Source organism: Notamacropus eugenii, chromosome 4, assembly GCF_028372415.1.
Source record: "Notamacropus eugenii isolate mMacEug1 chromosome 4, mMacEug1.pri_v2, whole genome shotgun sequence".
In the NCBI taxonomy this organism is placed as follows: Eukaryota; Metazoa; Chordata; class Mammalia; order Diprotodontia; family Macropodidae; genus Notamacropus; species Notamacropus eugenii.
The window spans coordinates 323,127,900-323,154,700 of NC_092875.1; the positions used below are offsets into that span (position 1 = coordinate 323,127,900).

The 26,801-nt window shown below is 39.2% G+C and overlaps 1 protein-coding gene across 2 annotated transcripts in view; it reads left to right on the top strand.

Annotated features, from left to right (window-relative positions):
* Positions 1 to 2,034: 2,034 nt before the first annotated feature.
* DYM (dymeclin) overlaps positions 2,035 to 26,801 on the top strand; it is a 601,776-nt gene continuing 577,009 nt past the window's right edge. For both annotated transcript variants that reach the window (XM_072605141.1, XM_072605142.1), the window contains exon 1: positions 2,035 to 2,425. The gene's annotated coding sequence lies outside the window, so the exon portion shown is untranslated. The remainder of the gene's footprint in view (positions 2,426 to 26,801) is intronic.

Below are 26,801 nucleotides of genomic sequence, written 5' to 3' on the forward strand. Positions count from 1 at the left end.
ACAGAACTTGAATGAGTTTTGGCAGCTAATGAGGTGTTGCACCCTTACCTGGAGTGCACACAGGGCCAATGAGAGTCTACCACTTCCTGCTAGGACCTCCGGGCTGGCCCCCTCATGTGAGAAGAAAGGTTGAGTTCCTGTGACTGCATTCCTTCTGCCTTCTGTCTCCTGTTGGGTTCAGCCCATCCTCTGAGGCAGCAATGGACTACACTAGGTGTCTTCCATCTCCCCCAAATCCCTGTTTTACAGCAATGACTTCCATCTATGCTAGCACAAGGCCACTTCTGGCACCTCCTGCTGCTAGCCAAATCTCCCATCCAGGGAGTAGAGAACCCCTGATATAAAATGGAGCAACCTATTCTTTGACTTCAGGCCTTCCCTCTCTTACTGTATCTGTCCTTTAAGAGAAGAGAAAGAGAAAGTTGGTGGGGAATGGGACTTCTTTTTCCTGCTGTGCAGGTTCAACCTCCATCTTTTGCTGTACCCTTTTCCTATCTAATCTTAACTATTTGTAGAGAAGAGGAGTAATGAATTGGGGCCTTCCATCTAACCATCTGGCCATGTCTTATGCTGCACTTGCCTCCAGCCCGATCTCCACCCTTTGTTGGAAAGAGTGGTGTCCACTCACTGATGATGTCCTCCACTCATTCTAGACACACCCTTCACAGCCCAGTGATTCTGAACTCCTCTCAATCTTCCCACCTTAATGTTTCCGCCAAACATCACTCAGGCTGTCCACTGTATCCTCCATAGGCAATATGTTTCTTCTCATCCTTAATCTTTTCCTCTGCCACTATCTGTCTATTAGCCGTTACTGAAACAGGCTCCTCTAGATGACACAGCCTTTGTAGAACTGCCTATGCTTTCACTTATTCTTCTCACTGGTTGAGGCTAAGGAGTTGGAATACTCTTTGCCTACTACTGACACATCTAGTTTCTCCCCTACCCCCATCACTCAGCAGCCTCTTTTCCTTTGAGACTCATACTATTCATATAGCTCTTGCCTATAGACCCCCAGGTCACTCCCTTTCTTAATGAGTTCAGTATATGGCTCACAATTTTTCTCTCCTTCCTAAATCCTGCCCTCATACTAGGAGACTTCAATAGTCATAATCAACTCTCCCTCAGACTTCTTAGCTACTCATCTCACTTCTCATGAGAAATTTCCTTACCCCACCTCAGCCACACACAAAGATGATCACACACTTGATCATAGCATCACCCCAAAACGTCTCACCTCCATGTTCAAAAATTCCAAAGTTTCCTTATCTAGTCATCATCTCTTGGCTTTTCACCTCTCCCTCTTCTTTCCTTTACAAAATTCTACCCTTCATCCACACCATAACCTCCTATATCTTGACTCCCTCAATTCTCTCCCAGGCCACCTCCCCTTGCACTGGCCACTCTCTTCTCTTTTCTCCATCTTGATTCCTTGGTGAACCAATTTAACTATTCTAAAGAAAAAACTTTCTTTCTAGTAAGGCAAAACAAATTCCCATAAAATGTATGATTCATCTGCATGTCTGTCACAAGGTGGCTAGCATTCCTCATCACTTGTTTGGGGGTGAAATCTGAATCCCAATCTTCCTCCCTGCAGATCTGGCACTCTTTCACACCCGAAGTCTCTTGGCAAGGGAAGTCACCTAGCCTTTCTGGGTTTCATTTTCTTTACCTGTAAAGTGAGGACTGGTCCCCACCGGCTTCCACGGGGCCTCGCCCCCAGCGGTGCACGGCAGCCTGCTCCGGCCCATCCTACACCCTGCAGGGTGAGCATTTACACCGAGCAAACCGGCAAACGCTACGAAGGGGGGAGGAGCTTGTTTATTGCTTTGTTGACACTTTAAACTTAAGACAGGGCTGGGGAACACGTTCACAGCGCGGGCGAAACTGAAAAGTGTGTCGTGAGTACGTCCCCCGCCCAGAACCAGAGGACAAACATTGACCAGCACGCATCCGCTCGCTCCCGGCCATCTGCCGTCCTGGGATCCTATGACAGGGGCCACGCACACGTGGATGTCTTCCCAAGAGGACTCCATTTCCCAGCATCCTTCGGGGCGCAGAAAGCGGAGCCCGTCGCCTCTCCCACGTGACTCCACAAGCCGTGACTCTGCCAGCCTCGCCTCCCCGGCAGTTTGACTGCGTCGACACCTCTTTCGGCCCGCCCCCTTCCCCACGGAGAGACCGGGACGTAGATAGAGAGAGGGGGGAGGGGGAGAGAGAGAGAGGGAGAGAAACACACACAAACACACACACGCACACGCAGGACGAGTGGACGCAGGCGAGCGGGCGGGCTGGGAGAGAGAGCCGGGCTACGTGGAAAGATGGAGGACTGAGCAGGCGCGCGCCTGCTGGGCCCGCGGCGGCCTCTGTCCCAACCACCCTTCTCGGAGCCCGCAGCGCGGGAGCCCGGACTCAGCCGAGTCAGGTGAGGAGGCAGGGCGGCTGCGGCTGAGCTGTCGCTGTCCGCGGAGCCCCTGCCGGGACACGGGGACGGGGGCCTGGGGAACCTCTGCCTAGTTGGGGCGGGGGCCGGAGGGCGGAGGCGGATGTGCCGCAAAGAGGGTCCCGAGTAGTTAGTCGTGGAGGGAGGGGCTCCCCAAATAGGCAGAGGTGGCGGGAGGGTCCCCAGGGGGCTGCTTGGGAGGGAAGGAGGGGTGGAAGGTGATGGAGTGATAGAAGAGGGACTAGAGGGACCGAAAGGACAGGAATTTGGTTTCAGGGATCATAGGGCGAGGAGAGCTGGAAGGGACTGGGGTGGGGTTTGGGGGACACCTCGGATGGGGCGTCAGATAGAGGAGTGGGAGAGTGAAGGAGGAAAGTTGTGGGAGAGGAGTATGAGGCATTGGTGACAACATGGGGGTGACGAGTGGAGCGCTGAAGGGCCGTCTGAAAAGGGGTGAGAGGAAGGTTGTGAGGTGCAAGAGAAGAGAGGAGGGGGTCCGCATGAGGGGAAAAGAGGGACAGCCTTTGGGGATTGAAGTTGACTCTAGGTGTAAATGGAAAAAATATGGTACGGACTGAATTAAGGAGAGGATGAAGTCGTTACCAGAAGACCTATGTGTCAGATGGAGTTGAGGGAAACTGTAGAACAGTAATATAAATGCAGAGGAGATGATGACCATTAGTGAGGCTGTGGCGGCTGATTGGGATGCAGAGAATTCATCTGGTTGGGCTGTGACAACCTTGGAGAACAGTTGTGTTAAAAATAGATGTATTTAAATTGTTGGGGGAAAAGACTTGTCTTAGAATGTGCGATCCGTTGAGTATTAGACAACTGGATAATGTAAATGCTCTTGTTTAACAGAAGAAAAGAATTTCATCTAATTATTTCCTGGTCTTTCTAGTTGGTTCTGCTAACCTCACTGTGTCATTTCCTTTGTTTACATAATCTTCTACTTCTGTGAGATGAGGGCAGGAACTTTGGATCACTTTTTTTCTCAGGTGTGAAGGATAGGCACTGGAGTGAAAGAAAACTGCCGTATATTGTGATGTAATGTAGTACCTTAAATAGTTGGACATTGCGGTTGTTCCTTTCTATCTTGCCCTAGCACAGCTCTCCCTCACTCAAGTGCAAGTCATGTCATCATTTCTCAGATATCATGGTCCTCTTGGAAAATGAAGGAAGAACACAACAACAACAACAGATGATAATGGTCAGCAGGCTAATTGTATATGTTGTTTAACGTCCGTTTCTCCACAATTATGTGTGGAGATAAATGTTGTGGATGATTTCTTTCACTGCTGTTTTGTAGTGAAAGTGTCTTCTTTTAATTTGAGTAACAGATAATGGGAATTGCCAAAACTAGTAAAGGCAGTTTCATTTTGAGATACATTTTATAAGAAAAGGAAGGAGGAAAATCTTGAATTTACAAATTTTGAATGTATACAGCATTGCTACATATTTTACATTCTTAAAATTATATAATAGTTCGATTCCTTGTAAACAATCAACAGGGTCACCCTATGTCTTTGTGGCAGATGTTTGGCACATGTGGTCTGGCTTCTGTGTGGAACATGACGTTGCAAGATAGATGGCCTCTTGGGAAATATGATAGTACCTATACTAGAGATGACATAGGAATGATAAGATAACTTATATAGTTAAAGTAGGAATACGCTTTCAAGTAGAATAAGATAAGAGACATCAGCCCCAAATTATTCTTAACTTCTCCTTCACGTCTCCTTACCTGACCTGAGTTAGCATAGGTGAGGATTGGTTTTGTCCTGAAAAACCAGTTAGAAAGATGGGCATCAGCTTCTCTTCGCTTTTTTGGCAGGGAGAGGATTCACTGACTCCTAAAGGTGAAAAGATCCTTAAAAGGTCACCCAGTTCATTGCTCTGCTACTTGATAGAACTATACTTTCTACTAGTGCTCCTCTTCTTATCAACAGGTTTTTTTCATTGAGTTTTGTATGATTGTTTGCTGCTTCTAATTCTTCCTTTAATATATTTTCTACCTCTATTCCTTCCTCTGTTCTTCCTGCACATGAGGTATCATCACCACAGTCTTTTCCTCCTCTAGTCCATCATAAGTAGAGCTATCAGGCCAATCTTCCTAAAACACTGGTTTCATTACATGACTGTCTTGAAGCCAGTGGAGACTTATGAGTCACGAAAAGGGTCAAAATTCAAATGTGGATTTCAAGGATCTTTATGATCTGACCTTTCTCTGCCTAACTTATCTCCTCCTTAACTGTTTTTCAGTGTAAATTTTCTGTATTAGCCAGATGCTTTTCATATACCTTCTAACCCATCATGCTTATCTGAAAATCTAAGATTTTGCTCATGTTCTTCCTTTCTTTTTTATGCAGAGCTGTTAGTATGAATTCTGACACTTTAGGGGGTTGGATGGGGGGGAGGCTTTTGGAGGAGACCTTGGAGAGATGCCATAAGGACACTGCTGGAGGAAAGATCAGGGAGGACCTAGGCTTTGGAAGAACTCCCAGGGAGTTCTGGAGGGCCTTGGGATCCCTTCTCTAGTACATAGTAGCCTTTACTCTCATTGTGATATATGTGGATTTTTTGGTGAGCATAATTTTTGTGAGCCATTTATGGTAGGGTAGAGTCACATCAGAGAAACGGTGACCTGTCACTCAGTCTTTCATCCACCAACCAATATGGAAATGGGAGAGGCTGCAGGTAGGAGATAGAGTTGTCAGTAAAAGTGCAGAGGTTATTATCATCCTTGATCCTAGGGTGATTAGAAAACATGAAGCTATTGGGACAGTAAGTTGTCATGGCCTGAGAGAGTTGAACCTTTTTTGTGGATAGTGTCCAAGATGATGTGGATGCCAGAAACTAAGTCATGAAAGTCATGGTAGAAGGCCATCAGGCATGGGGACCACATGAAGATTGCGTGGGGAGGATCTGTGTTCTACTAAGTTTTGGCATTCTGGAACAATCTTCTCTTAGGACTGTCTTCCTTGCCTAGAGGCAGGGTAGCACTGTGTATAAAGTGCTGGGTCTGGAATCAGGAAGGTTGAATTCAATTCCAGTCTCAGACACTTCCTTGCTGTGTGACCCTGGACAAGTCAGTTAATGTTGCTTGCCTATGGTTCTCGTCTCAGCAGTCCATCAGAGCAACCTACTGGTCAAGCCAAGATAATATCCCATAGTCATCCTGGTGAAGAACCCAAAGAAGTGGACATCAAAGGTACAGACAAGGTTGCCTTTCAGGAAGCTGCAGGAAAAAGGAAAAATAGTATTAGGGAGAAATAAAAAAAGAAGGCAGCAGAAGAATGTCGAAATACATTTAAAGAATGAAGCAGAATTTCCTGCTACAAAAGAAGGAAACTGTATTTGTAGTTCACCAATACAGTCTTTAGTGGAATTATTTCAAACCAGTGAAGACAGTTCTGAATTTCTGGGTTTTACAAGCTGTTCTGAAAACCGTAGTTCATGTGACATATTAGAGGTTTGGGAGGAAGAAAATGGGAATAGCTTGTTGTCCATGTTTCTCTCTTCTGTATCTTCATCCTCCATGTTTACTGGGTTTTAGAGGAGTTTTTTGCTTTTGTCTTTAATTTGTGTTTTTCACAAATGGCAAGGATTGTATACTTGAAAATATCTTTATATATATGTGTAAAGGTTCTTCTTTTATATTTTGTGTCATCTGTACATTTTAATAACCAAATGTAAATATTAAGAATAAAGATGATTATTAGTATTTTCTTTAAAAAATTATTACTTGTCTTAGTTTCCTCAGCTGTAGAATGGCAATAATAAAGTACCTTCCAGGGTTGTTAGGAAGATGAAAGGAGATAATGTTTGTAAAATACTTAGCACACTGGCACATAGTAAAAGCACTTCATAGGTGCTTTTTTCCTTCTCTTTCCTAATACTGTTTCTCCCTCTTTTAAAACCTATTCATTATTTTAAATGGCTACCTATGTCATACTTTTTTCCATCAAACCATCAGAGGGCTTTAGGCCATAGTGAACAACCCACCCTCTGAACTTACCCTGAGTATCCCTTTTTTAACTTTTATTTATATAGGATGTTCTGAAAGCCTTAGTTAATTTTTGAGCATTACTTTTTAAAGTTTTATTTAGCTCATTTATACTTATAAATAACTTATATTATTTATAAGTTTATTTAAGCTTTAATAAGTAGGCTTAAACTTTCATTAAGACTTTTTGAATGCTGGTTTTATATTGCTTTCTTGATTTCATAGTATATATGTTTTATATTTTCTTTACTTCTCCCCTCCCCCCCTCAGTGCTGTGCAGATAGAAGGCATGAAATAATTTCTTGTGGAATGAATAAATGAACCTTGATAATCGTGATTGGTCCACTAAATTCTGCTTTTGATAGACAACTTATTGAATTTGTTAGGGTCATCTTGAATTTTATTCCTGTCTCCTAAGATGGTAATAACCCTTCCCAACTTGGTGCCACTTTTTGAAAGTACAGTGAATTGTATCCTCTAGGTAAATTTTCTAAAGAAAATACCTCCGGGGGTGTGTGTGTGTGTGTGTGTGTGTGTGTGTGTGTGTGTGTGTGTGTGTGTGTGTGTGTGTGTGTGTGTGTGTGTGTGTGTGTGTGTGTGTGTGTGTGTGTGTGTGTGTGTGTGTGTGTGTGTGTGTGTGTGTGTGTGTGTGTGTGTGTGTGTGTGTGTCTATGCGTGTGTGTGAATTTGTGGATTACAAGTGGCATATCAAAGAAGAAAAAAAATCTTACATGTTTACAAATTGGATTATTTTAATGCCTTTGCAATTGTTGACTTTAAATTGATTTATACCTTCAGAAATTACAGTCATTTCCCTTTAAAAAGTTTAAAAAATTGACCTTCTTTTGGTCTCCAGCCACTCTTGATTCTTGAATTGTAATCAGAGTCAGCTCTAGGATATAGTGAATTAGGCTTAATTGCCTTTGATTCTGAGAAGTGAAGTCCATGATTCAAGGAAGTAATGGGTGAGGAAAATAAGTCAGATTCTTAAATATGATCAGTCTGTGATAAATGTGATCAGTCTGTGAACCCACTAACATCACACAGGCAACTAGAGATGGAACTGTTTTCCCAACTTACATGCAAACATCTGGGACTATTCTTTTGAGACTTCTTTTTTATCTTATGGATGCCCTTGACCATTTAATTTCATTTTACCTGGAGAAAAATGTTAGTGCGAGGTATAGAGGAGAGAATAGTCCACAGTGTGATTTGTGTAGGAAATAAGTTTGCTGCAATGGCATTCTAGTTCAACAATGTATCTTTTGCATCTTTTTCTTATATGTCTTTGGTGAAATGGAATTTTAACAGTTATGTATGTGCTCTTCAAATCCAAATAAATACTTCCAGTTTTAGAAACTTTTAAAAAGTCTTGGGATAAGTTATTAGATGCATAATAGAGAGCAATAAGCTACTGCTGTTACATGCACTTATTAGGTAATAATAGCTAGTATTTATATAGTGTTTTCAGGTTTGCAAAGAGCTTTACATCCATCTTATTTTAGTTATTTAGGTACTTCAATTCAGTTAACAGATTGTAATGAGCAACTATTAAGTATATAACATTTATTTAAGTTCTGTGGGAGATAGAAAAAATTAATTCTTGTTCTCTAATGGAGCTTATAATCTAATTGGAGAAGAAAGACAAGCTTAAAATTATGTGAAAGTAAGACTTGAAAATATAATAATATAAGGGCTTTCCTAAGTTTAAATGTTAGGTAAAAAGTGCTGTAGAAATTGAGAAGAAAAGAGATCCTAGTGAACTAGAGTGATCAGGAAAGGTTTTGTGGTGAAGGCAGGACTGGAATTATCCTTAGAGGACAGGAAGAATGTTTTTAAGTAAACATTTTTAAAATAAAAAAAATTTAATTATCAGTAAAAACAATTCAAAGAAAAATGAAAAAAAATCATACCTAGAAACAGAAATTTATAACCTCCAAAAAACTATTTGTTAAAAATTAAGTATTTTTAAAATTTTATTTATTTCAGTGTTCTACAATCACTACCCTATAACTTAGATTTTTTTTCCCTCCCTCCCCCTCCTTCCTCCTCATTCCCTGAGATGGCATGCAATTTTATATAGGTTCTACACATAACATTCCTATTAAATACATTTTCACCATAGTCATGTTGCATAGAAGAATTAAAATGAATGGGAGAAATCATATAACAAACCAAAACGTAATACAAAAAAGAATGATCTGCTATATTCTGCAATTGAATTCCATAGTTCTTTCTCTGGATGTGGAAGGCATTTTGCCTTGAAAGACCATCGGGAATTTTTTAAGTCCTTGCATTGCAATGAAGTTCTAAGTCTACCAGAAAAAATCCTCTCACACTGGTGGTCGTTGCTGTGCACAAAATTCTCCTGGTTCTGCTCCTTTTGCTCAGCATGAGATCATATAAGTCTTTCCAGGCCTCTTTGAAGTCTTCCAGTTCATCATTTCTTTTTTTTTTTAATTTAATTTAATTTAATTTAATTTTTTATTATTTTTTAATTTTAACAATCACTGCCATACAATTGAGATTTTATTCCCCCCACACCTACCCCCACTACCCCCCTCCCTCCCCACGACTGCATACAATTTTGTATAGGTTCTACATATACTTTCCTATTGAGTATATTTTCACTATAGTCATGCTATGTAGTCAGACTAAAATAAATGAAAGAAATCATATAACAAATCAGAACATGATTCACAAACACATACACATACACAAACATGATCTGCTACATTTTGTGAATGACTTCCATATTTCTTTCTCTGAGTGTGGAAGGCATTTTGCCTTGAGAACCACCTTTGGGATTTTTTTTTTTTATAAGAAGTTTTTGCGTTATTACAAAATTCCAAGTCTACCAGAAAAAACTCTCGCACACTGTGGTCGTTGCTGTGCACAAAGTTCTCCTGGTTCTGCTCCTTTCACTCAGCATCAGGTCATATAAGTCCTTCCAGGGCTCTCTGAAGTCTTCTTGTTCATCATTTCTTATGGCACAATGGTACTCCATTACATTCATATACCATAATTTATTCAGCCATTCCCCAATTGTAGGACATCCCCTTGATTTCCAGTTTTTGGCCACCACAAAGAGAGCTGCTATAAATATTTTTGTACATGTGGGACTCTTTCCCATTTTTATGATGTCTTGAGGATACTGTCCCAGAAGCACTATTGCTGGGTCAAAGGGTAGGCACATTTTTGTAGCTTTTTGGGTATAGTTCCAAATTGCTCTCCAGAATGGTTGGATCAGCTCACAGCTCCACCAACAATGAATTAATATTCCAACTCTCCCACATCTTCTCCAACATTTATCATCTTCCTGTTTTGTCGTATTAGCAAATCTGATAGGTGTGATGTGGTACCTCAGAGTTGTTTTGATTTGCATCTCTCTAATCAATAGTAATTTAGAGCATTTTTTCATATGACTATAGATAGTTTTAATTTCTTCCTCTGAAAACTGCCTTTTCATATCCTTTGACCATTTATCAATTGGGGAATGACTTGTATTCTTGTACATTTGACTCAGTTCTCTATATAATTTAGAAATGAGGTCTTTATCGCAGACATGAGTTGCAAAAATTCTTTCCCAGTTTTCTGCGTCCTTCCTAATCTTAGTTACACTGGGTTTGTGCAAAAACTTTTCAATTTAATGTAATTAAAATTATCCATTTTGCACTTCATAATGTTCTCTATCTCTTGTTTGGTCGTAAATTTCCCCATTCTCCATAAATCTCACAAATATGCTATTCCTTGCTCCCATAATTTGTTTATAGTATCAGTTTTACACCTAGATCATTTATCCATTTGGACTTTATTCTTGTGTACAGTGTCAGGCATTGGTCTGTGTCTAGTTTCTGCCACACTGTTATCCAGTTTTCCCAGCAATTTTTGTTCAACAGTGAGTTCTTATCCCAGAAGTTGGGGTCCTTGGGTTTATCAAACAGTAGATTGCTATATTCATTGACCACTGTGTCTTGAGTACTTAACCTGTTCCACTTGTCTAACCCTCTGTTTCTTAGCCCATACCAAGTGGTTTTGATGATTACTGCTTTACAGTGAGATCTGGTAGGGCTAGGCCACCTTCCCTAGTATTTCTGTATTAAGAAAATATTAACAAAAATGCCTGTTTGGTTTTGACTCTTGACCACTTTTTTTTTCTTGAATATTATCTTTTTCTTTCCTTTGCTTCCATATTTCTTTTTCCTAGTTCTTCATTTGTCCATTTAACTCTTCTTTTACTTTTTCCTTAAAATATTTTTTGACCTTTTTTCATTGTATCATTTCATTTCCTGCCTTTTCTACTGATTGATTCTTCCTGTTTGGCTAAGTAAAAACATTTATGAGAGACTGTATCTAGATAACATACAGATAGAGATATTGATATAACATTTGATTGATCCTAGGAGTCCTCTTCTTTTCCACATTGCTTAGTTTGATTTCATTTTAGTGATCTTTTCTTTCGTATTGTTGTACTGACTGCTTCTTTTTAGGCTCCTTTATTATAGCATCATCAGTCTTCGACCCCTTAACTATGGATGTCCTCCAAAGCTTTCTCTAGTCATTTCTAGTGTTGATCTATCTCATATCTGTGCTATTGGCCAACAAGTAGGCATGGGGAGACAACATGCAGATAAACATGTACATACAAGACACACACATACACACACACACACACACAATAAAGAGAAAGTGGGAAGGCTTTAGAAGTGGGAGGAAAGATGGTTGGGAAAGACTTCTTCCAGAAGGTAGGACTTGAGCTGAGTCTTGAAGGAGGCCAGGGAAACCACTGGGAGAGAAGGGAGCACATTCTGGGCATGGGGAATAGCCAGTGAAAAGACTCAAGAGTCTGAAGACAGAGTATCATGTGGTAGGAACAGCAAGTAGGCCACTGTCACTGCATCTTTCAGTATGTGGAGGGGATTAAAGTCTAAGAAGACTGGAGAGACAGGAAACAGTCAAGTTGTGAAGGGCTTCAAATGCTAAACAAGATGATTTTATATTTGGAAGTAATAAGGAAGCCTCTGGAGTTTATTGAGTGTATGTGTAGGAGTATGACCTTAGCTTTAGAAAATTCATTTTTGTCAGTTGAGTGGAGAATGGACTGGAATGGGGAGAGACTTGAAGTAGGGAGACCAAGCAGTAGGCTATTGCAGTAATCTAGGCATGAGGTGATGAAGACCTGCAGCAGGGTGGCAGCTATATGAGTGGAGAGAAGGGCCTATATAAGAGAAATTTTGTGAAAGCTGAAACAAAATTTGACAGCATTTTTTGTATATGTAGGGTGAGTGTGACTGAAGAGTAAAGGATTTCACTGAAGTTGTATATCTGTGGGGCAGCTAAATGGTTCAGTAAATAGAGCACCAGTACAGGAGTCAGGAGGACCTGAGTTCAAATCTCACCTCAGACACTTGACATTCACTAGCTGTGTGATCTTGGCAAGTCACTTAACCCCAGCTGCCTCATCCTGGGTCATCTCTAGTCATCCTGATGAATATCTGGTCACTGGATTCAGATGGCTCTCAGATGGCTCTGGAGGAGAAGTAAGGCTGGTGACCTGCACAGCCCTTTGTCACTCAAAAACAAAGTGAAGTGCAAGTCATGTCATTATTTCTCTGATGGCATGGTCTTCTTCAGCAACGAAGGATGAACACATGGACATGGATCCATGTGACTGAGACGATGGTGATGACCTTAACAGTACTAGGAACAATGGGAAGAGGAGAAGTCTTGGTGGGAAGAGACAGTTTTGCCTTTGGTACGTTGAGTTTGAATTGCCTAGTTCAAGATGTGCAAAAGATAATTTTTTACCCAAAAATTGGTAATTCTAGTCTGGAGCTCAGGAGAGAAATTAGAGCATCTCTATGCATGGGAAACCTAAGTCTCTCTATGTCTAGTTTTAGTTTCTTTCCTAGAATTCAATTTGGCATCATTAACTGCCTGTTATATATCTCTTTCTGGATCTCCTAGTGCCATTTCTCTCTGTTTTCTTTTAAACTGACCCCTCTGGAAAACTTTCCTAATTCTTTTACTGTTTTCTTTATAGTCAACTTAGATTTGAAACTTCCCTGTCGTCCCTGTACTTGAAGTCAGGAGAGGGACCTGGGTTTGAATCTGGCATCTAGTAGTGTTAGCTGTGTGCCTCTAGGTAAATCACTTAACATTTCTGAGCCCCAGTTTCCTTATCTCTAAAATAGGTGTAATGCCTGTATTAGTCTGCCCCATAGGATTAAGATCCAATAATTTAAAGGTTAAAACATTAAACCTCAGGCTTATTATAGTTGTTTTAATTAATGGTCCTTATTTAGTCTTTCTTACCTTCCATATATAATCAATGATCAATTCTTATTGGTTTTATCTCTGCAGTATTTCTCATATCCATCCCTTCTGTCCAGTCTTTGCCAGTATGCCAGTATGCTCTTATCTCTTCTCATCTAGGACAATTGCAGTAGCCTCCTAATTGGTCTCCCTGCCTCAAGTCTTTCCTCTCTTCAATCCATTTTATACATAATTCATGCAATTCAAGTACTTTAAGTCTGATTATATTACAGGCCTGATTACATCATTTGTGTTAGTGTCCTGGATGCAGCAGCGTACCGGTGTCTAGCATAATTCTGGCAGATAGTAAGTACTTAATAAATGCTGCTGATTAAGTTATTCTCAGCTCTTCATTTTCCTTCAACTCTCCCTCTCTCCTGCAGTATCCAAGTCTTGTCAATATTAACTCCAGAATATCTCTCATATCTATCTCCTCCCGTTCAGACTACCACTACTTATAGGTCCTTATCACCTCTTGCTTCTATTGTGATAGACCCCTGGTCGATCTCTCTGCTATCAGTCTCTCTTCAATCCACCCTTCACATCAAAATTATCTGCCTAAAGCATGGCTGTGACCATATCATTCTCCATCTTGACAAATGTTAGTGCCTCCTCATTGCCTGCAGGATAAAATATGAACTCCTTAGCTTGGCATTTAAAGCCCAACATAGTTTGGCTACAGCTTGCATTTCCAGATTTATTTTGCTTTACTCCTGTTTATACATTCTCTGTGGCATCCAAACTGCCCAAGTTGCTGTTTCTTGAACTTTGCTTTGTATTTGCCACATGTAGGCCTTTGACAGGTTATCTTTGAGGTCTGGAATTCATTTCCTCTACATTGGAATCCTTAGCTTCTTTCATGGCTCAACTCAGGTGACTCCTTCTGTAGGAATCTTTTCTTAATCACTTTAGTTGCAAAGGTGATTTTCTTCAAGTTATACACTGTGTTTTAAATTTGTTTTAAATTGCCTTATTCCTCAGTAGATTATAAAGTCACACAGGATAGGATAGATAATTCTTTGTATCTTCACCATTTAGCACAGTGTCTTGCATACAGTAGGCACTTAATAAATGCTGATTGAATTGAATGGTACTCTCTGTTTTAGCATCTTTGGTGGTTTTTTGCTGTGTCTTTGATTAAATAAATTTCTTAGGTTGTCACATAGGACCTTCCACACATTCTGCCCTGACTTCATTCATCACTTTCATGTACTCTATGCCCTATCAGACTGGTCTATGAGGTGTTTTCTAGGGTCTACTTTCTATTTCCTTTCTCTCTGCCTTTGCACAAACTATCCCTCACATCCACATTGCAGTTCTTATGCCTCAGAGAATGTCTCAATCTCACCCAGTTGTTAGTGCAGTTTTCCTCCTCATTTTATCTTCATTTTATTTATCTTATGTACATGAGATGTGGGCAGCGAGGTGACACAGTAGATAGAGTGCTGGGCCTGAAGTCACAAATCTTCCTGAGGTCAGATTTGTCTAGCATTGTGACCCTGGACAAGTCGCTTAACCCCATTTGCCTCAGTTTCCTCATCTGTAAAATGAACTGGTACAGGAAATGACAACACTCCAGTATCTCTGCTAAGAAAACCTCAAATGGGGTCGTGAAGAGTTGGATACAACTGAACAACAACAAATGAGGTGCCAACCAATAGCATGTCAGCTCTTGAGGGTGAGGACATTTTTAGTTTTTATATTTGTATTCCCAATATCTAGCTTAAGTCTATAACTATAGTAGGCATGGGATAGATGTTTGGAAAATTGCACTGAATTGCTTCCTTGGGATAGGAAGGATTAGGATAGGAGTAGAAAGAATGTAAGACATAAGAGACACTGTGAGCAAAGCTAAGAGGGGAAATGAATCTGTTGTTTTTGGGTCATAGTAAGTAGTTGTTAATTGATTTGTTTCAGTCTTGTCCAACTCTTTGTAACCTGTTAGGATTTTCTTGACAGAGATACTGGAGTGGTTTGCCATTTGCTTTTCCAGCTCATTTTAGAGATGAGGAACTGAGACAGATAGAATTAAGTGACTTGCCCAGGGTCACACAGCTGAAAAGTGCCTGAGTCCAGATTTGAACTCAGGTCGTCCTGAGTTCAGGGCTGGTACTTCATCCACTGTAACACTTAGCTGCCCTGATAGTCAGTGGGCCAGTTGTTTAGATTAAAATCATTGGAGGATAATAGTGGGAGTTAGGTTGGAAAGGTTAGGTTGTATTGGGTCTTGAATAAAGAATTTGATATTTATCTTACAAGGCAAAGAGCCATTGAAGGTTTTTGAGCAGGAGAGGGAAGTGTTGGAAGGGGTGTTTTAGGAAGATCAGCCATATAGTAGTGCCCAGGTATGAGAGATTAGAAGTCAGAAGTGCTATTAGAAGAACATTGCAGCAATCCAGGCATGAGGCAAGGAGTTGGAATAGGATAGTACTAGAGGGAATTAAAAGAGCAAGTGACTTCAAGAGACATTTGAATGATGAATCAGTTTATTGGATTTGGTGAGCAGTAGAGAGGGAAGGAATAGTTAAAGATAATTCTAGTTTCAAGCCAGGATGACTGAGAAAATGATGATGCTGTTGCTACAAATAGAGATACCTTGACAATGTTTTGTTTGGGGCAGAAGATTATGGGTAGTGTCTTAGAGGTGTTGATTTTGAAGTAAGGTAACAATTGAGTAGTAAATTGAAGTCATTGATGGCTAAAGCTGGGGAGAGAGATCAGGACTAAAGATAAAGTTTTTTAAATCATTTAATAGAAGTGATTGTTGAAGTCATGAGAGTAGAGCTCCTTGGAAGACCAGACTTTTATTTAATTCGTCCTATCTTTTATTGCATTTTGACTCCTCAGCAGGATCATGTTATAGAGAGATTTCTGTATAATTCACTTGTGAGCTATAAAATAAAGGTCAGGAAAATGGAGATTAAAATGGATTTCAATCTTAGACTTTCAAGGTGAGTTCTGTAGTTAGTTATCTCTATTTGCAGTCTGCTAAGAGTGGTTGAAAATGCTTAGAAGATGCCACTATATAATGTAAAATGCAAGTAGATTAGCCAAAATTTGCAAATAAAAACAAGATTGAGATGTCCTTCTTGTGCATACTGAACAATCTCTTTTTGTGCTGGAGAAGATATTCAAGTTTCATGCTTTGTGGAAAGTAGACTGCAAAATATGGAATTAACATTTCCATTTCAGCATTAAAAAGTCCCCAAATTTCCTTAAAGAGTTCTCTTGGAAGTTGAGACATGCTGTCAGCTTGATATAGGTACATGATGAAGTCAAACTCCTTTTTACAAATTGTTTTTGGACTAATGTCACTTAAGTTGAACTTTATAGAAAAAGGAATGGATCAGTAAAAATCATTCTAACCTTGTGCTAACTGTTTGACTTTAGGCTAAGGAATAATAATAATTTTTATAACATATCATGTAGAAATAAGTGCATAATGTCTGGAAATGTCATTCTTTAATATATTTTATGTTCTTCTTAATATACTTTATGTTGATGTTTCAATTGAAATTTCAGAGTGGTGCTGAACTGAACAGTTATTTCCATTCCCAATTTCCTCTGTGGTCTACTCTAGTAGCTAAGAAAGTGAAACTTAAATGTTTGACTGGCAGTATCTGTTAAAGGTGTTTCTTACTTTTGCTGTTCGTTGAAGCATCAGGGTCATTCCAGAGGGGGAATAATCAGTGAACTGAAAGTCTATATTCACTTGCCTACACTCTTGAGGATATTCTCTATTCAGACTGATGGCTTTTTATGTTCACTGGGCTCATGGCAAAGGTAAAGGAGGGACCTACTTTAACTGCTGAAGAACAAATTACTCTCTGGTATTAGTTGTATTTTTGAGGTGTGGAGAGGGTGAATAATAGGTCCATGGCAGAGCCAGGAATTAAATTTTGGTCTCTTGACAGAGTCCTGCTGATCTTCTAACAAAAATAGTATTTTCAACTAGTTAAATTTAATGTGTTTAGCAAATAGAATAGCTATTCTGGCCTTGAAGTGTTTGTTTATTAGGGCTATTCGTTTCTTCATGAGATTGACAAGAGTTTTAGAAATCTCTTAATCAGATTTTTTTGTTTTTAAAAATGTTTGGCTGAAGCTATTTCAGTGGCACTGAAATTTTGGGATCAATAAACTAGCCATTTTTAAGATTTTGTAAAAGTGAAATAGTGTACTCAAACATGTAAAGGACAGAAGTTGCTTTGTTCCTCAGATTTGGGGAAGGCTGTAAAAAGGGACCTTTTTTCTTTTTTTTAGTAAACAATGAAACGTTGCTCACCTTCTGATAGTGCAATGAGAGACTGAGTCCAGAATGAAATATATACATTTACATATTTATAGGTTTTGTGCTTAACTGTAGAGTTATTTTATATATATGTATACACACACACACGTTTTGTTATGGACTATCTCTTACCTCACTATCAGGAGATGACGGGTAGAATGTTTCATCGTTAATCATCTAGAATTATAGTTGGTCCTTACCAGAGTTCCTGAGTTTTTCAGAGCCATCTATCAACTGCCTTTGCTCTTTTGCTTACACAAATTTCACTGAATAAATGATAAATATTTTAATCATCAATGAAAAATAAATTTAATTATAAAGTTATTTAATTGTAAATTATAATTATGAAATTAATTATAAATAATTTTATTCAGATAATTATTATAAATAATAGGACAGTGTTAAGCCTATACTTTTTTAACTTTCAGAAATAGAATATGATTGTTACATTTTTTGTTTCAGAAACATTCTTTTTCATCAACATTTACCTCCCCCCACCAAAAGGTCCCTTTTATATCCTTTCTCAAAACCTGGCCCACCAAAAGGTCCCTTTTAACATCCTTCCTCAAATCTGAGGAATATAGCAACTTTTGCCTTTTATATATTTGAGTACACTGCTATTTTGCTTTTACAAAAAATACTTTGTTATGAGCTTATGATAATGTGGATGACTAGATTATTTAATATGTAAAAAGAAATATAACATTTATGAACACGAACGTAGTTGAACCAAACTCTTTGGCATCTCTATAGAAGAATTGTAGTAAATATGAATTTTGCTTCTCTTTTCTGACAAGACTTAATTATTGCCTCTGTAGTAACTTTATACAATGAAAAATATTCTTGCATTTAAAAAATATTCCAGTAACCTTGTTAAAGATTGAGAGTTGTTCAACTATTTAATTTATCATGATTCACTTTCAAATGTATTTTAGCGGTGATTAAAGCAACCAATTCAATCTTAAATTTCATTAATGAAATTATAACTATCTAGGTGAAGGGAAGTGATAGTCTGATTCTGTTTTGCATTGTAACAATCACATGTATGGAATGTTTTGTCTAACTGGTCACTGTAATTTATAAGAAACATTGACAAATTTGTATACTATCCAGATAAAAGTGATCAGAATGGTGAGTAATATGGAAATTATATTGCATGTGGATGCTTAAGGAAGGGGGCACATAGCCTAGAACAGACTCAGGAGAGACTCAGTTTCTTGTCTTTCAGAATTTGAAAGGCTAGCATGTGGAATTTACAGCCTAGGTGTTTGTATGAAGAAGAACTTGCTGATAACATATTGCCGTTCAAACTGGAGATATCTTCCTGGAATCTTGTTACATGTTTCTTTTTTAAAAAATTGCATTTTATTTTTTTCAGTGAGCAAAATCTGCTCTTTATCCCTTCATTCCAGTTGAAAATGAAAAAAAAAACCCCAAAACTCCTGTTCCAAACACATATATGTATATATAGCCAAGCAAAACAGATTTTCATGTTGGCCATGTCTAAAAATTTTGCACGTGCATATATACATATGAGCATATACACATACATATATGTATGTATGCACACATGTATATAGATTGATGATTTAAGACTAATAATGAAGCATGTTACTCACCTCCAGAATGAAAACAAAAAATATATATGTGCATATATATACACATATACACATCTGTTTGTATGTGTATGTATATACACCTTTTATTCTGAACTGTAGACAGTTCTTATATGTGTATTTATACATATATACATATATGTGCATGCATGCATGCATGCATACATACACACATCTATATATTTTATTTTGGACCCTGAGTCTCTTACCTCACTATCAGGAGATGGGTGGCACGTTTCATTATTAGTCCTTTGGAATTATGGTTGATACTGAGTTTCTGAGTTTAAAGCTGTGTTTCTCTACAACAATGTTGTATAAATTATTCAAGCAAATATGATATTCTGTTCAGAGTTCTACATTTATCTCTGGAAGGAATGGACAAAGTTGTATTCTTACATCATAGCACTAAGTTTAGATGTTTTTTTCTATTTACATTGTTGTAGTCATTATATGTATTGCCTTTTTCTTTTTGCTCTCTTAACTTTGTATTGGTTAACAGAAGTCTTCTTTAGCTTTTTTTGGTCTTCATCATATTCATTTATTTCTTACAGTACAATAGTATTCCATTACCTTCATATACCAAAATTTTTTTAGCCGTTCTACAGATGATCATCTAACATTTTTTTCTGGGTGTTTCCTGCTACAAAAAAAGTACTGCTATAAATATTTTGATATATATAATTCCTTTGGTTTTTGTCACTGACCTCCTTGGGTGTAATGGGATTCAATGGGATTTTTGTGTCACAGGATTTGAACACTTTAGTCATGTCCTTAGCATAATTCCAAATTGCTTTTCAGAATGGTTTGGGTCAGTTCACAACTCTAGACAATTCAAAGGATAAATCAACAGAATTACTGAATGAATGTGAAGACAGCAAAAAATAAAAGATTGGTCTGGAATTTTGTATTTGGGTGACTTGGAGAGTAGTTTGTCCCATTAACAGAAATAACAAATTAAGTATTAAATAACCAGCTATGTGTCAGGGACTGTGCTAGACTGGGGACAGGAAGACAAAAATGAATCATTCTTTGACTTCAAAGTTCTGTTAGGGGCTTGAGGAGGAGGAAATAGCATGTGTGATATAATTAGTATTATCCAGTGGAAAAGGAGGTGGACTGATCATGTAGCAAGAGCTATGAATAGCTGGTGGTCCGTACTGGTGCCCATAGAATTTTAAAAGGCTTGTAACAAGGCTTCCAAAGTTGTACTTTAGGTACAACTTCTTTGGAGGTTCAGATTAATTGGTGGATGTGAACATGAATTACCTAGTTTGAGAAGGTTTGGATAGGAGGAAAGATCGTGGATCCATTAAAGTATTTATCTGGAAACTGCTTCAGTGCAAATATTTGATATTTGAAATTTCCAAAGTGGGTGAGGCTAGGGGTGGTAAAACACATTTAACTATCTCACAATGTATAGAGCCTCCAAGTGTAGTAAGTCAATAGTTTTTACAGACAGGAAAGAAACTGAGAAGTAAGATGGTTAAAAACTACTTAAGATAGGAAATTGAGTTGAGTGCTTCTAGTTTTCAGCTTATTTGAAAAAAATTATAATAAAGCCTTGCAATTGTATAGCACCTTATTATAGTTTGTACTTTTCTCATTTGATCCTCATAACAGTGAAGTAAGCCTCATTTTAAAAAACTTTACTTAGAGTCTCTTTCCCTTCCATTCTACTCCATTGAAGGAAATAAAGAAAAACAAAGCTTTTGTTGCAAATTCACACAGTGATGCGAAACAAATGCCCACATTGTTTGTGTCCAAAAAATATATTTTTTAGACTGGAATCTAAGTTTATCACCTCTGTCAGGAAGTGGGCTTGCGGGGGGGGGGGGGGGGGGGGGGGGGGCGGAGCCAAGATGGCGGAGTGAAAGCAACGACTCACCTAAGCTCCTGGAAAAACTCCTCTGGATATCTCCGGGGGGAGAGTCTGACCAGACTTTGGAGGTGTAGAATCCAGTGGGTGACGGACTTTGACGGATTCGGAGCCCAGGCTGGACCGGAGGGTCCACGGGAGGGATCTGTTCCGCGGGGGTAAGACCCTGGCGCACAGCGCAGCGCGGTCGGCGCGGCAGGGCGGAGGGGACCAGAGGAGCCCGAGAGTGGCAGGCGAGACCAGCGGAGCAGGAGATAAGCCAGGCCGAGCCGGTGAGAGCCGCTGAGTGCCAGACATCAGCGCAGCAGCCCTTGAAATCTTCAGCCTGAAGACGGACTTCGGTGGGTCACTACTTGAACTTCCAGGAACTGGGATGGCAGAGTGATCAGTAAGTGCTCTCTCCTCCCCCCTGATGACCCTGAGGGAACCATAAAATTCTTCCCCAGATTAATCCTGGATCAGCGGGAACAGCAGAAGGGGGCGGGTGGTCTCATAACACCAGAGGCTGGAAAAGTGGCAAAGGGAGATTCTTCCTACGGTAGCGGAGACGGCTGGAGGGACAGACGACCCAGGGCAGAGAAAATTCGCACTGAGACCCAGGCAAGCCTCAGAGCCGGGAGACGAGCCCAAGGAGGGGCGGGAACACGTGTTAGCTTCTAGGCGTGCCCCAGCCCTCCAGGGGAAAAGGGAAGACAATAGGGAAGCTGGGATCACCATCCCCTGACCTTGCCTTTGCCTCAAGTCAGCTGAGGAGATATCCTGAGGACAGACCACCCCTCCCACATACCTAACAAGCTAACCCCAGGGTTGATCGGGGAAACAAAAAACAAAAGCCTGCTTTTAGCCTAGACACACATCAGCTCAACTTAAAGATCTGTACCTTCTGACTGAAAGAACCAAAAGCTACAACACTCAGCCAACATCATGAATCGGAAAAAGCAGACGAAAAGTGAAAAAACCATAGAATCTTTCTATGGGGATAAGGACCAAAACACAAACACCAAAGAGGTTAGAGCTGAGACTGTACTTCCATCTGAAACCTCAGATGGGACTATGAATTTCTCGCAAGCACAACTAGATTACCTGGAACGTCTGAAGAAGGATATAAAAGAAAAACTGGCCAAGGAAGTGGGCTTGCTTCGTCATCAGTCCTTTGGAATCATGGTTGATCATTCCTTTGATCAGAGTTCTTAAGTCTTTCACAGAAAGCATTCCATACTTACAGTTGATAAACTGAAGCCCAGATACATTGTGACTTGTTTTGTGGTCACACATATCCCTTGATTGTAGTAAGTGGTAGAGCTGGGGGCCTGAGTTCTGGCTTTAAGTCTTATGCCCACTTTTTTCATGGTTGTTGTTTCTCTATTGGCCACTAATGTTTCTCCAGTGCTTCTCTGATGGTCACAAGTTAGACAAGGTTATTTTGGAGGTGTCTTCTTGCTTCTCTCTTCCCTCCCCCATTTTGAATCAGGGTATGATTGGAGAGTATAGTATAATATAGCATCTTTTTAGGTTTAATTCTTCAGATGAGAGTTACCACAATAAAGATTACGATGAATAAGTTTTTTCATGTGTAAAATAAGGAGGATTGGACTAGATACTTAAGGTTCCGCCCAGATCTGAGGTTCTGTGATTCCTGTCTCTGATGTGACAGGGTATTCCAGTGCACTCTGCTGCCATAGTCCTTGGCACATAAAGCAGAAATGAATCTCATTCCTTTGCTCTTCCTTCTATGTTTGATTACTTTGGGGTATTGAAAAGCTTTGCTGAACTATAACCTTTCTGTTTGCATGTCATCAGTTTTATATATAGGTAGTCTCTACAACTAACGTATATGGGGCAGCTAGGTGGTACAGTGGATAGAGACAAACAGGGTTAAGTGATTTGCCCAGGATCACATAGCCAGATTTGAACTCTAGGCCCAGCACTCTATCCACTTTGATGAAGGAGGGGGTGGGTTGGAGGTGTCTTCTCATTTTTTCATTTGAGTCCTGCTTGATCTTTATTTTTTGGCATACACTTTTGATTTTTTGGTGCAGTGGTTCCTTTGTACACCATTTATAGCAGCACTTTTTGTAATAGCAAAGAACTTGAAATAAAGTAGATGCCTATCAATTGGGGAATGGGTAAACAAATTTTGGGACATTAATGTAATAGAATATTACTGTGTTGCAAGCAATAATGGATGTGAAATACAGAGATGCATGGAAAGATCTATATAAACTGATATAGAGTGAATTAAACAGAGCAGAGAAAACAATATACATAGTAACTGCAACAATGTAAATCAAAAGAACCACTGCACCAAAAAATCTGAAGTGTATACCAAAAAGCATTCAAACTATGCTTCAGAGAGTTCAACTCTGATGGGTTGGCCATATTATTGGAATGCAAAACATACGCTTGCCAAAAAGACTATTTTATGGTGAACTCACACAGGGCAGGCAATCACATGGTGGTCAGAAGAAGTGATACAAGGACACTCTCAAGGTCTCACTTAAGAACTTTGGAATTGATTATGTGACATGGGAGACACTGGCACAGGATCACTCAGCGTGGTGTGCCCACATCAGAGAAGATGCTGTGCTCCATGAGCAAAGCAGAATTGAAACAGCTCAAAGGAAACACAGGACGTGCAAATTTAGAGTATCCACTTCAAATGTTCACACGGACTATTCGTGCCAGACCTGTGGCAGAGCATTCCAAGCTCATGTTAGTCTGATCAGCTACAGTTGGACACACTGACATACAACAATGAGGTCAGCACAACGGCTCTGTAGACCCAAACACTGAGCTAGCTTGGGCAGTGTGTCTATCAACCTCATTATCAATGTGTACACTACCAAAATAAGTGAACTTATCCACAGTATTCAAAAGTTCTTCATTTGCTGTAACTAATGGTTCTGTGTATGGATGGTGTGGTGGTGGCTGATGAAGCACCTGTGTTTTCTTGGCCAAAATTAGCACAAGCAGCAGTGAATCAATCCATAGTTTGTTGTGTCTCAGCTTTAGAGGCTGCACTGAGTGCACGATCATCTGCAAACAGAAAATCATGCACCAACACTCCTTCCACTTTGATTCTGTCTTGTAGCCTTTTCAAATTGAAGAATTTACCATCAGGGTGGTAGCTGACCTTGATGCCATGTTTATCCTCACTGAAAGCTGAAAACATCATGCTAAAAAAAAAGCATGGGGGCCAAGGGATATGAGCAGGAAATTTTCAGAGGAAATAATCAAAGCTATCAATAGTTATAAGAAAAAATGCTCAAAGTCATTAAGAATTAGTGAAATGCAAATTAAAACAACTCTGAAGTACCTTCTTACACCATCAGATTGACCAAGATGACAGAAGAGGAAAATGACATGCTGGAGGTAATATGGGAAAATAAATACCCTAATGCATTGTTGGTAGAGTTGTGAACTAGTCCAACCATTCTGGAGAACAGTTTGGAACTATGCTTCCAAAGCTAAAAAGCTGCATATCCGTTGACCTAGGAATACCACTAACTAGGTTTGTATTCCAAAGAGATCAAAGAAAAAGGAAAGGAACCCACAGCAGCTTTTTGTGGTGGCAAAGAATTGGAAACTGAGGGATTGCCCTTCAGTGGGGGAATGGCTGAACAAGTTATGGGATATGAATGTGATAGAACAGTATTGTGCTGTAAGAAATGATGACGGGGATGGTTTCCAGTAAACCCAGAAAGATTCATATGAACTGATGCAAAGTACAGTGAGCAGAACTAGGAGAACAGTTTACATAATTAACAGAAATGTATGGTGTTAATCAATTGTGGAAGACTTCATAACTATGATCAACACAGTGGCCCACCACAGACTCAAAGGACTTATGAAAAGAAATGATATCTACCTCCTGATAGAGAACAGATGGACTCAGAGTACAGATTAAAGCATATTTTTTTCTTTTTTTTTCGGAACATGGTTAATATGGAAACGTCTTTTGCCTGTCTTCATATGTGTAGTGAGTACTGTATTTCTTGCTTTTTGAATGGTTGAGTGAGGGAATAGAGGGAGAGAGAAAATTTGAAAATTAAAATAAAATTGAATAAAGAAAATTATCAGATAGGTGAAACAATTTCTGGCATCCTAAAAAGGTTAAAATAATTTTTACTCATATTGTATTAGAAATTGAGAGGCTCTTGAAAAGTGTTTGAAGATAACAAGGTCAATGTGTCCTAAAATGAAACTGGAAAAAGAAATGACAAAAAATGGAGACGAGTTTATTAAACTTGAATCTGACAAGTTTGTCCACAAACTTTCTGAGAGATTAACTTATTCTTGGTATATATTACCTGGATTTGGAGTTAGAAGATCTTGGTTTGGATTCTGTATCATCCCTTTTTTTCCCTCTTTTTAAAAAAGTTACTAAATTATTTTATTTTCAGTGTTCTACAATCACTTCCATAGATCTTTAAATTTTTTCCCCTCCTTCCCCCATCTCCCTGAGATAGCATACAATCTTATATAGGTTCTATACATACATTCCTATTAAATACATTTTCACCTTAGTCATATTGCATAGAAGAATTAAAATGAATAGGAGGAGCCATAAAACAAAACAAAGCAGAAGAAAATGGTCTGCTTTGTTCTGCAATCCATTTCAGTAGTTCTTTCTCTGGATGTGAAAGACCTTTTGCTTCATGAGTCCATTGGGAATTGTTAAAGTCCTTGCATTACAATGAAGTACTAACTAAGTCTACTAGGAAAATCCCGGCACTCGGTGGTTGTTGCTGTGTACGAAATTCTCCTGGTTCTGTTCCTTTCACTCAACATCAGTTCATATAAGTCTTTTTTCCCCCCAGAGTATTAGCATTTCTTTTTTTATATTAATTTTATTTTCAGTGTTCTACAATCACTACGATATAACTTAGATTTTTTTCTTCTCCCTCCCCTTACCTTTCCCCTCCCTCCCCAAGACGGCATACAATTTTTTGTAGGTTCTACACATACATTCCTATTAAACACATTTTTACCATAGTCATGCTGTATAGAAGAATTAAAATGGATGGGAGAAATTGTATAACAAACCAAAACATAATACAAATAATGACCTGCTACATTCTGCAATTGAATTCTGTAGTTCTTTCTCTGGATGAGGAAGGCATTTGGGAATTTTTTTAAGTCCTTGCATTGCAGTGAAGTTCCAAGACTAGCAGAAAATATTCTCGCACACTGTGGTTGTTGCTGTGCACAAAGTTCTCCTGGTTCTGCTCCTTTTGCTCAACATCAGACCATATAAGTCTTTCCAGGCCTCTCTGAAGTCTTCCTGTTCATCATTTCTTGTAGCACATTAGTATTCCATTCCATTCATATACCATAATTTATTCAGCCATTCCCCAATTGATGGGCATCCCCTTGATTTCCAGTTTTTGGCCACCACAAAGAGAGCTTCTATAAATATTTTTGTACATGTGGGACCCTTTCTCATTTCTATGATCTCTTTGGAGTAGAGTCCTGGAAGTGATATTGCTGAGTCAAAGGGTATGCACATTTTTGTAGCCCTATGGGCATAGTTCCAAATTGCTCTCCAGAATGATTGGATCAGCTCACAGCTCCACCAACAATGAATTGGTGTTCCAATTCTCCCACATCTTCTCCAACATTTATCATCTCCCTGTTTTGTCATATTAGCAAATCTCATAGGCGTGATGTGGTACCTCAGAGTTGTTTTGATTTGCATCTTTCTAATCAGTAGTGATTTAGACATTTTTTCATATGACTATAGATAGCTTTAATTTCTTCCTCAGAAAAGTGCCTAGTATCATCCTTTTTTAGGAGATGTTTGGTAAATGGAGATACCTGATTATCTTAAGCATAAAATATATTAGTTTGACTTAGTCAAATTTATGATGTCATTTATAGTACAGACTGCAAGAAGCTTCATATAGATGTGAGGGAATAGAGACCCATTGATTATTTTGGAGCAGGGAAGTAACATGACCCGAACTCTGTATCAAGAAGATCAGGCTCTCAGTATTCTGTATCATAGTTTGGCAGACCACAGAGATTGAGGATAAGAAGACCAGTTGGAAGTCTATGACAGTAGAGCTAGGTAAGTGGTAATGACAGCCTGAGTGTGGGTGTTGGCATTGAAACTACAATGAAAAGGAATGAAAAATGAATCAAGTGTGGTAGATGGGTTGTGTGACACTGTGGTTCCTTGAAGTTCTAACTCATGTGATTGTATATTTGTGGAAGGTGTGCTTCCAAATTTATACAGGACCGAGTATTCTTTATCA